Source organism: Spermophilus citellus (assembly GCF_964194105.1).
Source record: "Spermophilus citellus genome assembly, chromosome: X".
NCBI classification, from domain to species: Eukaryota; Metazoa; Chordata; class Mammalia; order Rodentia; family Sciuridae; genus Spermophilus; species Spermophilus citellus.
The window spans coordinates 39,199,341-39,201,466 of NC_138190.1; the positions used below are offsets into that span (position 1 = coordinate 39,199,341).

Consider the following 2,126-nt stretch of genomic DNA (forward strand, 5'->3'; position numbering starts at 1 on the left):
AGCAGGGGAGGAGAAGATTGGGCTAGTGTAGGTTTAAATGCCACAAACCTTGCTATTCTTACTGAAATGCAGTAGTTTTATGTTTTTGTTTTCTCATAAACACTCTCCATGTTGTTACAAGCCTTTAGTTAGTTTCCAAAGTACTGCAAAAAATTATTTTAATAACTTTTGTCAGTTGTGTCATTGCTTTTATGGAGAAGCAAAATTTCACAGTTTCTTACCCCAAGATTTTCATTGTTAGCACCTTTTTATTGGTTTTGACAATTCACCTTATAATAAAAAATCATTTTCTTAGTACTTAAAAAGTTACTATTTGTACCTTTTTAAGGGATGCGATGGGGTCTTTTACTTTAAAATAGAACTAGGCAGAAGATTCTCCAAGGTGACTTGATTAATATGTATAATGTCCCAATGGAAGTAATAATTTTATATTAAAACTAAATGCCAGGTATGTAAAACAAGAAACAATTATATAAATATATAGACAATAAGTATATATATTAATTGGATTCCCTGGTAAACTTTAAAAAGTTTTAAAAAAATATCCCACAACATCCTTTTAAGACAATCTCATGTTACCATAAAATTGGAAGTAACCACATTAAAAGCACTTAAGCTATTAAAAATAGAAAGAAGTACAACATTTATTAACACGTATATAAACATGCTGGGCACAGTGGTACATGCCTGTAATCTCAGCAGCTCAGAAGGCTGAGTCAGGAGAATCACAAGTTTGAGACCAGCCTCAGCAACTTACCAAGGCCCTAAGCAACTTAGCAAAACCCTGTCTCAAAAAAAAAAAAAAAAAAAAAAAAAGCTCTGCTGATGTGGCTCAATATCATAAGTAAATAAAATAATAAAAATAAACAAGTATTTAAATGCAGAATGATATGTACAGGTGGCACATGATGCCAATTTTTATTTGCAGATATAGTACTAAAACTCAAGTTTACAAGTTATACCTTTCCTACAGCCTTAGTTAAATCATGAACTAGTGTAGAATTCAGCTGTGCTAGAGTGCTGATTTTTGCATGCTTTGATGCAGCATACTCGGTTCTTGATAATCATGTGCTTTGTAAACCCATGATTCACCATGACCATAGTCTTAGCTAGGTGCTGTAGAACAGGAAGAAGGGACTCTTCATTGTATGACAGGTGATGCTGTAGAGTTGGTATCCATTCATCATTATCCAGAATTTTCAGTGCTAATCAAGACTTTCCTGCCATAATTTGAGAAGGAGGAAAGTGCAGGATATCTTAGTCCAACATATATACATCAGGCATTTGGCCAAAATATAGTGCTCAACATCAATCTCTCCAATCTTAGATGCTCTACAAAGGAAGTGAAGGGAATGCAGGGGTAGAGGGTAACCCAGAGCAAAGTTTAAAACTCTTAGAATCCTTATTTCCATCTGAATGATTTGGTGCTTAGTGTAAGTGGTGTTGTTCACAAAAGCAAAGTCATCCATTTCTGGAGTGTCCATTTCTTCATATTTATTTGTGCTAAACATGGCAGTGACACCAACCAGCTTCAGCATCTTCTGGAGCATATAGCTATTCTACATGAACCAATCAATAATGGAAATAGTTATATACATGGTGTCCTGCAGCAACCTTAATATCATTTGAATCTGTACTAGTCAGTCAACAAGGATGGCACTCATGCTATCAGAAACTTCCCTACCCAGTAGGTATTCTGGTCTCACTGATTGCTCCTCTTTAAGTTGTCTGAAGTGAACATATATATTTTCTGCAAAGGTTTTGATCAACTCCATCTTTATTTTATTTTATTTTATTTTATACCAAGGATTGGACCCAGGGGTTCTTAACGACTGATCTACATCCCCAGCCCTTGTAATATTTTATTTAGAGACAGGATCTCACTATTGCTTAGGGCCTTGCTAAGTTATTGAGCCTGCCTTTGAACTTGCAATCCTTCTGCCTCAACCTTCCAAGCTGCTAGGATTACAGGCATGTACCACTGCCCCTGGCTTCAGCTCCATATTCTGCATCCACATCATTCACTGCAAGAATTACATCAGAGATGGCCTGTGGTGGTGGCTCAGTGGTAGAGCACTTGCCAGCACATGTGAGACAGTGGGTTTGATCCTCAGCACCATATAAAA

At 36.3% G+C, this 2,126-nt stretch overlaps 1 pseudogene across 1 annotated transcript; it reads right to left on the bottom strand.

Moving 5' to 3' along the window:
- Positions 1–956: 956 nt before the first annotated feature.
- Positions 957–1,775, bottom strand: LOC308638926 (G2/mitotic-specific cyclin-B1-like; annotated as a pseudogene). The gene has a single exon. The product of its transcript is annotated as a G2/mitotic-specific cyclin-B1-like (transcript).
- Positions 1,776–2,126: the final 351 nt, after the last annotated feature.